At 45.3% G+C, this 14296-nt stretch overlaps 1 pseudogene; it reads left to right on the forward strand.

The window, feature by feature from the left end:
* Nucleotides 1–11208: 11208 nt before the first annotated feature.
* On the forward strand, nt 11209–13161 carry LOC138992042 (cartilage-associated protein pseudogene; annotated as a pseudogene).
* Nucleotides 13162–14296: the final 1135 nt, after the last annotated feature.

Genomic DNA, 14296 nt, shown 5'->3' on the forward strand with positions numbered 1-14296 from the left:
GAGTCCGCTTCTAGCTGGTGCCAGGAAGACCAGGGACCTGTACATTTGTGAGCAGTGTCAACAACCATTGCGTCCATGACATCCTTTGCCTCTAGCTGGCTTCCCAAATTCAGACTCCAATGTGTGCTAAGTTGCTTCAGTTGTGTCCAACTCTTTGTGACCCCATGGACTGTATCCCACAAGGTTCCTCTGTCCATGGGATTCTACAGGCAAGAATACTGGAGTGGGTTGTCATTTCCTGCTCCAGGGGATCTTCCCCACCAAGGAACTGAACCTGCATCTCTTACATCTCCTGCATTGGCAAGTAGTCTTTTTACCATTAGCACCACCTGGGAAGCCCCACTGGCCAAACTTAAATACTGGGAATGATATTGATGGTGGGAATAATAATAAAGAATATTTATTGAGTGAGTGCTATTCTGTTAGAATTGAGCTGGACACTAGTGTAAACACTTTTCTTGTAATAACTTATTTAATTCTCCCAATAACCTGGAATCACAGAAAGAAGCAATTGCACAGCAGGGAGAAAGAGTCTCTCAACAATAAGTGTAACCTTAGAGTCATAGACTTTATTATTAGCAGAAAAATGAACTTATTTTACAAACCTGGTCTATGAAGTGGTATGTATAGATTTCACATCAGTTCAGTTCAATCACTCAGTCATGTCTGACTCTTTGTGACCCCATGGACTGCAGCAGGCCAGGCTTCCCTGTCCATCACCAACTCTTGGAGCTTACTCAAACTCATGTCCATCGAGTCGGTGATGCCATCCAACCATCTCATCCTCTGTCATCCCCTTCTCCTCCCGCCTTCAGTCTTTCCCAGCATCAGGGTCTTTTCCAGTGAGTCAGTTCATCACATCAGGTGGCCAAAGTGTTGGAGCTTCAGCTTCAGCTTCAGTCCTTCCAATGACTATTCAGGACTGATTTCCTTTAGGATGGACTGGTTTGATCTTGCAGTCCAAGGGACTCTCAAGAGACTTCTCCAACAACACAGTTCAAAAGCATCAATTCTTTGGTGCTCAACTTTCTTCACAGTCCAACTCTCACATCCATACATGACTACTGGAAAAACCATAGCTTTGACTAGATGGACCTTTGTTAGCAAAGTAATGTCTCTGCTTTTTTAAAAAATTAATTAACTTGTTTTAATTGGAGGCTAATTACTTTACCATATTGTAGTGGCTTTCACCATACACCAACATGAATCAGCCATGGGTGTACATGTGTTCCCCATCCTCAACCCCCCTCCCACCTCCCTCCCTATCCCATCCCTCTGGGTCATCCCAGTGCACCAGCCCTGAGTGCCTTGTCTCATGCATCGAATCCAGACTGGTCATCTATTTCATATGTGGTAATATACATGTTTCAATGCTATTCTCTCAAATCATCCCACTCTCACCTTCTCCCACAGAGTCTGAAAGTCTGTTCTTTACATCTGTGTCTCTTTTGCTGTCTCATATAGAGGGTCATAGTCACTATCTTTCTAAATTCCATATATATGCATTAATATACTTTATTGATGTTTTTCTTTCTGGCTTACTTCACTCTGTATAACAGGCTCCAGTTTCATCCACCTCATTAGAACTGAGTCAAATGTGTTCTTTTTAATAGCTGAGTAATACTCCATTGTGTATATGTACCACAGCTTTCTTATCCATTCGTCTGCTGATGGACATCTAGGTTGCTTCCATGTCCTAGCTATTGTAAAGTGCTGCGATGAACACTGGGGTACACGTATCTCTTTCAATTCTGGTTTCCTCAGTGTGTATGCCCAGCAGTGGGATTGCTGGGTCATATGGCAGTTTTATTTCAGGTTTTTAAGGAATCTCCACACTGTTCTCCATAGTGGCTGTACTAGTTTGCATTCCCACCAACAGTGTAAGAGGATTCCCTTTTCTCTGCACCCTCTCATGCATTTATTGTTTGTAGACTTTTTGATAGCAGCCATTCTGACTGGCATGAGATGGTACCTTGTTGTGGTTTTGATTTGCATTTCTCTGATAATGAGTGATGTTGAGCATCTTTTCATGTGTTTGTTAGCCATCTGTATGTCTTCTTTAGAGAAATGTCTGTTTAGTTCTTGGCCCATTTTTTGATTGGGTCATTTATTTTTCTGGAATTGAGCTGCATGAGCTGCTTGTATATTTTTGAGATTAATTCTTTGTCAGTTACTTCATTTGCTATTATTTTCACACATTCTAAAAGCTGTCTTTTCACCTTGTTTATAGTTTCCTTCATTGTGCAAAAGCTTTTAAGTTTAATTAGGTCCCATTTGTTTATTTTTGCTTTTATTTCCATTACTCTGGGAGGTGGATTGTAGAGGATCCTGCTGTGATTTTTCAGAGACTGTTTTGCCTATGTTTTCCTCTAGGAGTTTTATAGTTTATGGTCTTACATTTAGATCTTTAATCCATTTTGAGTTTATTTTTGTGTGTGGTGTTAGAAAGTGTTCTAGTTTCATTTTTTTTTTTAAGTGGTTGATCAGTTTTCCCAGCACCACTTGTTAAAGAGATTGTATATTCTTGCCTCCTTTGTCAAAGATAAGATGTCCATAGGTGCATGGACTTATCTCTGGGCTTTTGTTCCATTGATCTAGGGAAATATACCATGTTCTGGATCAGAAGAATCAATATAGTGAAAATGAGTATACTACCCAAAGCTATCTATAAATTCAATGCAATCCCTATAAAGCTACCAAAGGTATTTTTCACAGAACTAAAACAATTTCACAATTTGTATGGAAATACAAAAAAAACAAAAAAAAAAACAAAAAAAAACCTCGAGTAGCCAAAGCAATCTTGAGAAAGAAGAATGGAACTGGAGGAATCAGCCTGCCTGACTTCGGACTATACTACAAAGCTACAGTCATCAAGACAGTATGGTACTGGCACAAAGACAGAAATATAGATCAATATATCTGCTTTTTAATACGCTGTCTAGGTTGGTCATAGCTTTTCTTCGAAGGAGCAAGCGTCTTTTAATTTCATGGCTGCAGTCACCATCTGCAGTGACTTTGGAGCCTCAAAGAATAAAGTCTCTCACTGTTTACACTGTTTGCTCATCTGTGTGCCATGACGTGATGGGACCAGGTGCCAGGATCTTAGTTTTCTTAATGTTGAGTTCTAAGCCAACTTTTTCACTCTCCTCTTTCACTTTCATCAAGAGGCCTTTTAGTTTTTCTTTGCTTTCTGCCATAAGGGTGGTGTCATCTGCATATCTGAGGTTACTGATATTTCTCCTGGCAATCTTGATTCCAGCTTGTGCTTCTTCCAGCCCAGCATTTCTCATGATGTACTCTGTATAGAAGTTAAATAAGCAGAGTGGAAATATACAGCCTTGACGTACTCCTTTTCCTATTTGGAACCAGTCTGTTCTACCATGTCCAGTTCTAACTGTTGCTTCCTGACCTGGATATAGGTTTCTCAAGAGGCAGGTCAGGTGGTCTGGTATTCCCGTCTCTTTCAGAATTTTCCACAGTTTATTGTGATCCACACAGTCAAAGGCTTTGGCATAGTCAATAAAGCAGAAATAGATGTTTTTCTGAAACTCTCTTGCTTTTTTGATGATCCAGTGGATGTTGCCAACTTGATCTCTAGTTTCTCTGCCTTTTCTAAAACCAACTTGAACATTTGGAAGTTTACGGTTCACGTATTGCTGAAGCCTGGCTTGGAGAATTTTGAGCATTACTTTACTAGCGTGTGAGATGAGTGCAGTTGTGCAGTAGTTTGAGCATTCTTTGGCATTGCCTTTCTTTAGGATTGGAATGAAAACTGACCTTTTCCAGTCCTGTGACTACTGCTGAGTTTTCCAAATTTTCTGGCATATTGAGTGCAGCACTTTCACAGAATCATCTTTCAGGATTTGGAATAGCTCAACTGGAATTCCATCACCTCCACTAGCTTTGTTTGTGGTGATGCTTTCTAAGGCCCATTTGACTTCACATTCCAGGATCTGGCTCTAGGTGAGTGATCACACCATCGTGATTATCTGTATCATGAAGCTCTTTTTTTTACAGTTCTCCTGTGTATTCACAGCAGCAGTGTGTATTCTTGCCACCTCTTCTTAATATCTTCTGCTTCTGTTAAGTCCATAACATTTCTGTCCTTTATCGAGCCCATCTTTGCATGAAATGTTCCCTTGGTATCTCTAATTTTCTTGAAGAGATCTCTAGTCTTTCCCATTCTGTTGTTTTCCTCTATTTCTTTGCACTGATCACCGAGGAAGGCTTTCTTATCTCTTCTTGCTATTCTTTGGAACTCTGCATTCAGATGCTTCTGTCTTTCCTTTTCACTTCTCTTCTTTTCACAGCTATTTGTAAGGCCTCCTCAGACAGCCATTTTGCTTTTTGGCATTTCTTTTCCATGGAGATGGTCTTGATCCCTGTCTCCTGTACAATGTCACAAACCTCTGTCCATAGTTCATCAGGCACTCTATTTATCAGATCTAGGCCCTTAAATCTATTTCTCACTTCCACTGTATAATCATAAGGGATTTGATTTAGGTCATACCTGAATGGTCTAGTGGTTTTCCCCACTTTCTTCAACTTAAATCTGAATTTGGCCATAAGGAGTTCATGATGTGAGCCACCGTCAGCTCCCGGTCTTGTTTTTGCTGACTGTATAGAGCTTCTCTGTCTTTGGCTGCAAAGAATATAATCAATCTGATTTCAGTGTTGACCATCTGGTGCTAGTCTTCTCTTGTGTTGTTGGAAGAGGGTGTTTGCTATGACCAGTGCGTTCTCTTGGCAAAACTCTATTAGCCTTTGCCCTGCTTCATTCTGTACTCCCAGGCTAAATTTGCCTGTTACTCCAGGTGTTTCTTGACTTCCTACTTTTGCATTCCAGTCCCTTATAATGAAAATTACATCTTTTTTGGGTGTTAGTTCTAAAAGGTCTTGTAGGTCTTTGGTTTTCCCTACTTTCTTCAACTCCAGTCCGAATTTGGCAATAAGGAGTTCATGATCTGAGCCATAGTCAGCTCCTGGTCTTGTTTTTGCTGATTGTATACAGCTTCTCCATCTTTGGCTGCAAAGGATATAATCAATCTGATTTCGGTGTTGACCATCTGGTGATGTCCATATATAGAGTCCCCTCTTGTGTTGTTGAAAGAGACTGTTTGCTATGACCTGTGCATTCTCTTGGCAAAACTCTGTTACCCTTTGCCCTGTTTCATTCTGTACCCCAAGGCCAAATTTACCTGTTACTCCAGGTATCTCTTGACTTCCTACTTTTGCATTTCAGTCCCTAATAATGAAAATGACATCTTTTTGGGGTGTTAGTTCTAGAAGGTCTTATAGGTCTTCATAGAACCATTGAACTTCAGCTTCTTCAGGATTACTGCTCAGGGCATAGACTTGGATTACCATGATATTGAATGGTTTGCCTTGGAAATGAACAGAAATCATTGTGTTGTTTTTGAGTTGTACCCAAGTACTGCATTTCAGACTCTTTTGTTGACTATGATGGCTACTCCATTTCTTCTAAGGGATTCTTGCCCACAGGAGTAGATATAATGGTCATCTAAGTTAAATTCACCCATTCCAGTCCATTTTACTTCACTGATTCCTAAAATGTCAATATTCACTCTTGCCATCTCCTGTTTGACCACTTCCAATTTACCTTGAGTCATGGATCTAACATCCCAGGTTCCTATGGAATATTGTTCTTTATAGCATTGGACTTTACTTCCATCACCAGGCACATCCACAACTGGGTGTTGTTTATGCTTTGGCTCCATCTCTTCATTCTTTCTGGAGTTATTTCTCCACTGTTCTCCTATAACATATTGGGCACCTACCAACATGGGGAGTTCATCTTTCAGTGTCCTATCTTTTTGTGTTTTCATACTGTTCATGGGGTTCTCAAGGCAAGAACAGTGAAGTGGTTTGCCATTCCCTTCTCAAGTGGACCACGTTTTGTCAGAACTCTTTACCATGACCCAATCGTCTTGAGTGGCCCTGCATGGCATGGCACATGGTTTCATTGAATTAGACAAGGCTGTGGTCCATGTGATCAGTTTGATTAGTTTTCTGTGATTGTGGTTTTCCTTCTGTCTGCCCTCTGATGGAGAAGGATAAGAGGTTTGTGGAAGCTTCCTGATGGGACAGCCTGACTAGGGGGAGCTGGGTGTAGTTCTGATGGGTGGGGCCATGCTCTGTAAATCTTTAATCCAATTTTTTTGTTGATGGGCAGTGCTGTGTTCCCTCTCTGTTGTTTAACCTGAGGCCAAACTATGGTGGAGGTAATGAAGATAATGGGGATGTCCTTCAAAAGGTCCCATGCCTTCACTGGTGCACTCAGTGCCCCTGGCCCTGCACCAGGCCACCACTGACCCTCACCTCCACCAGAGACTCCTGCACATTCACAGGCAAGTCTGGGTCAGACTTTTCTGCTGAAGGAGATGGTGGAGTAGAAGAACGTGCACTCATCTTCTGTGAGAACTTCAAAATTACAACTTGCTGCTGAACAACCATCAACAGGAGAATGTTGGATCCCACCAAAAATATATACCCCACTTCCAAGGGCAAAGGAGAAGCCCCAGCAAGACGGTAGGAAGGGTGAAATCGCATTTAGAATCAAACCCCATACCCGCCAGAGACGCTCGGAGAGCTCAAACAAAACCTTGTGTGCACCAGACCTGACAGAGACTGATCCAGACCTGCCTTTGAGTGTCTGAGTGTCTCCTGTGGAGTTATGGGTCAGCAGTGGACTGCTGCAGGGATAGGGGCTCTGGGTGCTGCGGACTTGGGTATGGCATAAGCCCTCTTGGAAGAGATCACCATTAACCCCGGAATAGAACTGCCAGAACTTATACAGGACTGGAGAAACAGACCCTTGGAGGGCACAAACAAAATCTTGTGCACACCAAGACCAGGAGAAAGGAGCAGTGACCCCACAAGAGATTTCACATATATATCCACTTTTGCTTTGTAAAGGATGGATTCAGTGTGTAACAGAACAAGGGAGATACATTTCAGGGCCTGAATAAATTGTTTCTTGTACTCCATTCTCTGCAGTAAAAGTAGTTACTTTTTCAATTCATGCCCAACATTTTATCATAGGCTTTCCTCATCCCAAGGAACCACAGTCTTCTCAACGGAAATTGTGATGAGAATGCCTTTCTCCATGTTGGCTCAAGGATCATCCCTGGAGGGGCAGAACCAAGAGTGCTTGCTGTGACATATTGTTTGCAGAATTCTATCCAGGGGACATCTGGAAAAGGGAGTGTGTGTGTGTGTGTGTGTGTGTGTGTGTGTGTGACAGACCCAGAAGCAAAGAATCAGGCATGCCTGTGTGTCTCTGGGTGTGTTTCTCTCTTTATGCCTGAACATCTTCCCTGTTACAGTCTGAATGTTTATATCCCCCCAAAATTCTTACGTTGAGATCCTCTCCCCAAAGATAATTTTATCAGGTAGGTCTTTGGGAAGTGTGTAGGTCATGAGGGTGGGACTCTCATGAATGGCATTAGTGCTCCAGAAGAGAGGCCCCAGAGAACACCCTGGTCCTGGCCAGCTGGGCTGTGAGGGCCCAGCAAGAACGCATGGGCTATGAACAGGATGAGGACTTTCACCAAAGGAAGCCATGCTGTCACCTTGAGTCTGAAGTTTCAGCCTCTAGAACTCTAAGCAATAAATTTCTGTTGTTTATAATTCCTGTTGTTTATAACCCAGTCTATGGTATTTTGCTCCAGCTGCTCCAGGTAAGACCTTGCCCAATTATTTATTAGTAGTTTATTGAGAATCTTCCTTTCATAGCTATTTTCAGAGCACCCAACCTACTGAATATTTCTGAGAAATCGAGGCTGATTTGGGAAAATGTTTTATGAGTTGCATACAAAAATAATGACATAATAGTTAATGCTTGAGAACTTATTAGGTGCCCACACCATGCTAACTACTTTACACGTCTTCCGTTCATTCTCAAAAGAGCCCTCCGAGGTGAGTGATATTATCCACTCAAGCTGGCAAAGGATGAGTTGAAGCACAGAGAATTACCCTGCTGGTTGCCACCAGTCCAGAGCCTACACTGAGGATTTCAGTACGATCCTGCCTTTGGGGGCCTTCCTCTTGCCCGCCAGAGTCTGGCCCCATGTTCTAACCCCACCACAGCTGAAATGGATCATCCTCTACCCACTCAAACTTCCTACTGCTGGCTCGCCGGCTGCTTTATGAACACCTTCAAGTTGACTCGCCTGACTTCTCACCCTTGGCTCCTTCTGTCCTCTGTGCCTGGTTGTGGGCAGAGATGAATATGATACAATCCATGCCCTCGGGTATCCTACAGCAGAGTGACAAGACCGATGCACAACCAACTATTAATAGTTTAGACACAAAGCAGTGTTGAACTTAATGCTCTGTCAGAGGAGGCGTGGAGAGCAACTCATAATTACTAAGTCCTCAAATGTGATAGAGAGATGGCAGCTTTGATATGACCACATGCCAAGTGGTGAGAATGCAGAGGTTGATAAAACACAGCCCTGCTCCTAAGCAGCTGCACACTGCTGTGGCCTGGAACTTTGGTACGTGACACGTGTGCACACACAGTGACCACGTTCCTAGGTAGATCTCAGGTTCTCCTCAGTAACGAGTTTTGCTGCCCTCAACTCCCCTCCATATCAGGCCGTTGCTGCTGTCCAAGCTATATATCAGAAACTCAGATGAAGAGGGGTCCTCAGTGGCCATCTCTGCAGTGGTTTAAAATTGTCCTGTGGTTCCCAGGAGCTCTCATGGGGCCAGCTGCTAGGCGGAGAGGAAACCAGGGAAAGAGAAATCAAGCAAGAGAGATGAAGCCACATCCCTTTCTATTTCGGTCAGGACAAGTCTGTGTGTATTTTGTTTTCATTTTCATATTAGGGTTTGAAGCTGGAGGCGCTCGGGAGGCACTGATTTTATCTTTACAGAGAAGAAATCTGGAAGAGAAGTGCCCCTTGAAGAGATTAGAGTCAGAAAAGACTTTGATAAGAGCCTGCGTTTCTAGCTTGTGGGCCACTGTAGGTACCGCCGTCCCAACTTCCTCCTGGGAGGTGCACGCCTGTGGAGGTCTCGGTCTTCTCCCCAAAGTGACTGAAGGGGGTCCCTGATGTCTTTACCCCGGGAGGGGGTATGGAGGGCCCAGGAAGAGCTGCTGTCGGTGGCTTCCTCACCCACAGGCTAAGGTGGCATTAGATGGGTGTGTGCAGTGTGGGTGTGCACTGGGAAGAAACCCAGAGGCCTCTCCCTGATTCTAAGAAAGAACTCAGCCGGGGGCTCCTGGGAGCCAGAGTTGGAAGGTGACAGTGTGGTTGGAAAGAAGAATCACTTGTGATATGTCCCAGAAGAAACAGAAGTAAGCAGCTTCATTCAGGGCATCAGGAACTCAGGCAGCTTTTAGGGTAATGAGCGCCTGTGGGGAAAATAAAGGTGAGTCAGTCACTGTGCTGCAAAGAAGTCTGCAGTCCAGTGAGTGAGTGGAGACCTCTATGCTGAGCAGCCTAACACGAGGGGACCAGAGAGAGGCCGCGAGAGCTAAGGCCACAGGTTCTGAGCGAACTGGATGCTTGTGAGAGGGACTCACGGATGTTTCATGGGGCAGGCTCGCTTTGAGCCTGCACTGAAGTCAGGAAGGCCTCAGGAGCTGGAAACGGGCTCCATCCAGAGACCACAGCAGGAGGCAGGCGCAGAGGCAGTCCTCCGGGTCTGAGTGGGGACGTGCGTTCCGTAGTCGTGGGTGCGCGCTCTGAAGGGTGGTTTTCTGCACTCTCACATTCTTCCCAGAACTTGAGGGAAGGTCCTCAGGGGGCCCTGTTGCCAGGAAGATGAAGTGGGCCGTAGCTGACATGGGTAGCTTTGGGAGGTTTGGTTTTGCTCCTCATGAGAGGAAACTGGAATCAGCTAGAGATATAGAAAGACTTCAAGTGACATCAGAGCTCACCTCTGGTTCCTTCTCAGAGGGAGAAGCAGAGACGGTCTGCAGGGCCCAGCGATGAGTCTGGAAGGGTGTGTGTGGATGGCCGTTACTAAGAACTCCATCTGCCCTCCTACCTCAGCAAACAGCTTGGAAACCAGCCTGAAATCACCAGGAGTCACCAGTTTGAGAACGTGTTTATGATTCTCTGGCCCCTCCCCAAGCCACCTGACCTAACTCGCAGAGCACGGAGCATGGCAAACGGAGGACAGCTCCTTTCTCCGGAGAGATGGTAGGAAAGGGCCAAGAGTGGGAGACTCTAGAGGAGCCTTTGAATGCAGCCATGGCTGGATTCTGGTGCATTTCAGGTCTTAAAAGATTAAGTCCTAAACAAGGAAAATTTGGAGGTAATGAAATGCTTTTCAAAATACCTGATTGCTCTTGACAAAACATACAAATAATTGCATCACCCACTATGGATGTGTGACCAGGTGGACAAGGGTCGTCATTCAGAGAGCTGAAAGCTAGAGACCCAGCCAAGTGGACATCCTTCTGAACCAGTTTTGATCATCTGTATTTCCCTTCAAAAAAACTGAAATTAGAAGAGAAGCAAAAAGCAAAGAAGAAAAGGAAAGATACAAGCATCTGAATGCAGAGTTCCAAAGAATAGCAAGAAGAGATAAGAAAGCCTTCTTCAGCAATCAATGCAAAGAAATAGAGGAAAACAACATAATGGGAAAGACTAGAGATCTTTTCAAGAAGATTAGAGATACCAAGGGAACATTTCATGCAAAGATGGGCTTGATAAAGGACAGAAATGGTATGCACCTAACAGAAGCAGAAGATATTAAGAAGAGGTGGCAAGAATACACAGAAGAACTGTACAAAAAAGATCTTCATGACCAAGATAATCATGATGATGTGATCACTGATCTAGAGCCAGACATCCTGGAATGTGAAGTCAAGTGGGCCTTAGAAAGCATCACTATGAACAAAGCTAGTGGAGGTGATGGAATTCCAGTGGAGCTATTCCAAATCCTGAAAGATGATGCTGTGAAAGTGCTGCACTCAATATGCCAGCAAATTTGGAAAACTCAGCAGTGGCCACAGGACTGGAAAAGGTCAGTTTTCATTCCAATTCCAAAGAAAGGCAATGCCAAAGAATGCTCAAACTACCGCACAATTGCACTCATCTCACATGCTAGTAAAGTAATGCTCAAAATTCTCCAAGCCAGGCTTCAGCAATATGTGAACCGTGAACTTCCTGATGTTCAAGCTTGTTTTAGAAAAGGCAGAGGACTCTTTCCTTCCTTCCGCCTGGAGCTATGGAGCCAGGGCGCCGGGCGGCCGCGGCGCTGCTGGCGCTGCTATGCTCGGTATGCGCGCTGCACTCGGGGCGCGCCCAGTACGAAGCGCTACAGCTTCCCGCAGGACGAGCTGATGCTGCTCGAGTCGGCCTACCGGCACGCGCTGGACCAATACAGCAGCGAGCACTGGGCGGAGAGCGTGGGCTACTTGGAGATCAGCCTGCGGCTGCACCGCCTGCTACGGGACAGCGAGGCCTTCTGCCACCGCAACTGCAGCGGGGCCCCGCAGCCCGAGCCCACCGCCCGGCCTCGCGCGCTACCCGGAGTTGCGCCTCTTCGGGGGCCTGCTGCGCCAAGCGCACTGCCTCAAACGCTGCAAGCAGGGCCTGCCGGCCTTCCGCCAGTCGAAACCCAGCCGCGAAGTACTGGCGGACGTCCAGCGCCGAGAGCCCTACAAGTTCCTGCAGTTCGCCTACTTCAAGGCAAATAATCTTCCGAAAGCCATTGCAGCTGCTCACACCTTTCTACTGAAGCATCCTGATGACGAGATGATGAAGAGAAACATGGCTTATTACAAGAGCCTGCCCGATGCCGAGGACTACATTAAACATTTGGAAACCAAGTCGTACGAGAGCCTGTTCATCCGAGCCGTGCGGGCCTACAATGGCGAGAACTGGAGAACATGCATCACCGACATGGAGCTGGCCCTTCCTGACTTCTTCAAGGCCTTCTATGAGTGTCTCGCTGCCTGCGAGGGCTCCCGGGAGATCAGGGACTTCAAGGATTTCTATCTTTCCATCGCAGATCATTATGTGGAGGTCCTGGAATGCAAAATTCAGTGTGAGGAGAACCTCACCCCTGTCATAGGAGGATATCCGGTGGAGAAATTTTTGGCTACCATGTATCATTATTTGCAGTTCGCTTATTATAAATTGAACGACCTGAAGAATGCGGCGCCCTGCGCGGTCAGCTACCTGCTCTTTGACCAGAGCGACAAGGTCATGCAGCAGAACCTGGAGTACTATCAGTACCACAGGGACAAGTGGGCGCTGGCGGACGAGCATTTCCAGCCCAGACCGGAAGCAGTCCAGTTCTTTAACGTGACCATGCTCCAGAAAGAGCTGTATGACTTTGCTAAGGAGAATCTCATGGATGACGATGAGGGAGAGGTCCTGGAATACGTGGATGACCTGCTGGAGTTGGAGGAGACCAGCTAGCCCCAGAAGCCAGAGAGCCATTCCTTCCATGTTCAGAAAACACGATTCTTTGTCTTCCTTTTCCTAATAGTCCAGGCTGTTGATACCTCAGAGCCTTCTCTTCTCTCTCTGAAGTGAAAGGGAAGCCCCCGTCTCTCGCTACAGCTAACAAGGGGTGAGCCTGCATTCCCGTGCCCACAGCTGCCTCCCCCAACTTTCACACCTGCCCCTCTATCTTCATACCCGCCTCTCCATCTTCACTCCCACCTCCCCATGACCGCACTTGCCTCTCCATCTTCACACCTGCCTTCTCCATTTTTATACCTGCCTTTCTCACCATTTTGGTTAGAAGGAAAGTTTTCCATGGAATTTTTTCCCCCCAGAAAATCAGTATTATTTTTTAAATAAGAAAAATACTCCTGAAAGATGGTAATTATAAAAACCTACTCTGGCCTTTCTGCTTTCCCCCATTTTGGTTTCCTTTCTCCCCATCCCCTGATCCAGCAAAGATGGTGGGGACAAAGGCTAAGCTTCTCTTCAGAACGGTCTGCGCACCATCTGACCTGCATCATTGCTGGCACCCGTTGAGAACAGAGTCTGGGCAACAGCGTGGAGAACAGACCTGTGACTTTTGCCTAATGCTTTCGCGTGTCCAAAGTCTTCCAGTGGCCGGTCGATCCCCTTTGAGGACAGTGCTCAGCTGTTAGTCTCAGAGTTGGAAATGGAAGGAAGGAGAGGGAGTCTAGTTTCATTGACTCTTCAACAAATATTTACTGAGCGCCCACTACGTGCTAGGCCTCCATCTGGGCGCTGGAGACACTGCACAGCAAAACAGAAAAAAAAAAAAAAAAACAACAACCCTGTCCTCACAGAGCCTGCGTTCTACAGGGAAAGACAGACAACAGATGAACAAGAATAAATACATACAAAGCCTCGGAGGGTGATCATTGCTATGGAGAAAAATAAAGCAGTGAGGGGTAAGGAAAAAAAAAAAAAAAGGCAGAGGAACCAGAGATCAAATTGCCAACATCCGCTGGATCATGGAAAAAGCAAGAGAGTTCCAGAAAAACATCTATTTCTGCTTTATTGACTATGCCAAAGCCTTTGACTGTGTGGATCACAATAAACTGTGGAAAATTCTGAAAGAGATGGGAATACCAGACCACCTGACCTGCCTCTTGAGAAATCTGTATGCAGGTCAGGAAGCAACAGTTAGAACTGGACATGGAACAACAGACTGGTTCCAAATAGGAAAAGGAGTACGTCAAGGCTGTATATTGTCACCCTGCTTATTTAACTTCTATGCAGAGTACATCATGAGAAACACTGGACTGGAAGAAGCACAAGCTGGAATCAAGATTGCTGGGAGAAATATCAATAACCTCAGATATGCAGATGACACCACCCTTATGGCAGAAAGTGAAGAGGAACTCAAAAGCCTCTTGATGAAAGTGAAAGTGGAAAGTGAAAAAGTTGGCTTAAAGCTCCACATTCAGAAAACGAAGATCATGGCGTCTGGTCCCATCACTTCATGGGAAATAGATGGGGAAACAGTGGAAACAGTGTCAGACTTTATTTTTGGGGGGCTCCAAAATCACTGCAGATGGTGACTGCAGCCATGAAATTAAAAGACGCTTACTCCTTGGAAGGAAAGTTATGACCAACATAGAAAGCATATTGAAAAGCAGAGACATTACTTTGCCAACAAAGGTCCGTCTAGTCAAGGCTATGGTTTTTCCTGTGGTCATGTATGGATGTGAGAGTTGGACTGTGAAGAAGGCTGAGCACCAAAGAATTGATGCTTTTGAACTGTGGTGTTGGAGAAGACTCCTGAGAGTCCCTTGGACTGCAAGGAGATCCAACCAGTCCATTCTGAGGGAGATCAGTCCTGGGTGTTCTTTGGAAGGAAT

This window comes from Bos mutus, chromosome 19 (genome assembly GCF_027580195.1).
Source record: "Bos mutus isolate GX-2022 chromosome 19, NWIPB_WYAK_1.1, whole genome shotgun sequence".
In the NCBI taxonomy this organism is placed as follows: domain Eukaryota; kingdom Metazoa; phylum Chordata; class Mammalia; order Artiodactyla; family Bovidae; genus Bos; species Bos mutus.